Source organism: Mytilus edulis, chromosome 1 (genome assembly GCF_963676685.1).
Source record: "Mytilus edulis chromosome 1, xbMytEdul2.2, whole genome shotgun sequence".
In the NCBI taxonomy this organism is placed as follows: Eukaryota; Metazoa; Mollusca; class Bivalvia; order Mytilida; family Mytilidae; genus Mytilus; species Mytilus edulis.
The window spans coordinates 6,466,180-6,467,938 of NC_092344.1; positions in this window are offsets into that span (position 1 = coordinate 6,466,180).

Below are 1,759 nucleotides of genomic sequence, written 5' to 3' on the forward strand. Positions count from 1 at the left end.
TGTCTATTGTTGAATAGATATAGGAAGATGTGGTATGAGTGCCAATTAGATAACTCTCCATCCAAATAACAATTTATAAAAGTAAACCATTATAGGTCAATGTACGGCCTTCAACACAGAGCCTTGGCTCACACCGAACAAGCTATAAAGGGCCCCAAAATTACTAGTGTAAAACCAACGATCTAATGAATGCTGCTATTATATGTTGTTTGGTTTGCTTTGTCTTGGATTGATTTCTCATTATTAATAGAAATGACACACTATCAACATAAGTATGCATGTTACCTATTTTGGGTTGAAAAATCTATATGGAAAGTATGTATAAATGTTTGAAAATTTAGTTGTCATAAGAACCCTAAAAAACATGTACATGTATAAGTGTAAATTTAGTCCAGTAGTATATTATTAATTGATATTGGACATCGATTTAAGACGACTACAACCAATCGGGCGTCGTTTTGGCAAAACATGACGTAAAATTAGACGTTGATTAGAGTATTAGAATATTGGCATGAATGAGCAGTTAGATTTGGACGTCGATTGGAGAATGAGCAGTCAGATTTGGACGTCGATTGGAGAATGAGCAGTCAGATTTGGACGTCGATTGGAGAATGAGCAGTCAGATTTGGACGTCGATTGGAGAATGAGCAGTCAGATTTGGACGTTGATTTGAGGAAGGGACATTGATTAGAGACTGATCCTTAATCTGAGTCTAACATAGATACTGAGCTAAAAAAGTTTTGCAACAAAAATATAAAATTTTATTTTATCACAAAATCATAAAAACATAATTTTAATAATAACAAAATTGAATTAAGACATGTCAGAAGCAACATGCATGTTTATCACTCACATTCACTAGTTATTTCTTTGTATGGAGTGCATTAGGGTCAAAATGCAGAAATGAGTATAGTGTCATTCAAAATGGATTTCTCGTCCATGCTCCTTGTGTATTGATAACGGATTGGCAAACACTCCAGTATCTGCCCTAAGTCTATGCACTACTTGTGTGGCCGGAATAAAGTTGTCACATGTTGACGTTAAGCGAAGGTAGCCCTCCTGACTTGACGTTAGTTTTTTAGATCTTGGCCTATCCTGTGCAGCTGCAATTTGTCGATATTTGTTTGTTAGTCTCTTAACATTTGACCTATGCACATTAAATCAAGCCACAACGTTGGCAACATTCATTCCGGCATTTCCGACGGTCATTTTCTGGGACGACTGGTTTTTCTAACGTGTTTGTGTTTTTCTAACTAATGGTGTGTCTCTGAACATTAGTGAAAACAAAATTTCAAATTTCGTTCTAAAAGAACAGGTAGAGAAGGTAAAATATCAAATACATGTGAAAAGCTTAAATGGTGCGAAATCAATCACCAGGCAAAAAAGTATGACTGTTTAAAATTACAGGTAGACCTTAGGTTTATGAGGGTCTGGATGGGGGGTCTGTTATTCTGTAAACATTTAATTTTCATCCCTTTTTTCTCTAATCTTCAAAAACTTAGACCAAGCATTTCTCTAATCTTCATTTTTTTTGCCCGTTATTTTTTAAGGGCATTATTCTTTAATCATTTAACCCCATCCAAACCCTCGTTTATATCAATGATGTTTTTTAAAAAAAAAATTGGCAGAAACAACAAAAAAAAAAGTGAAAAAAAAGTGTTGCTAAACTTTTTGGCTCAGTATATGTCACTGACCTCAATCAAATGCATGCAGGGACTCAGGTCCAGATCCAGTATTGGACTGCTTTCAGAAGTTGATA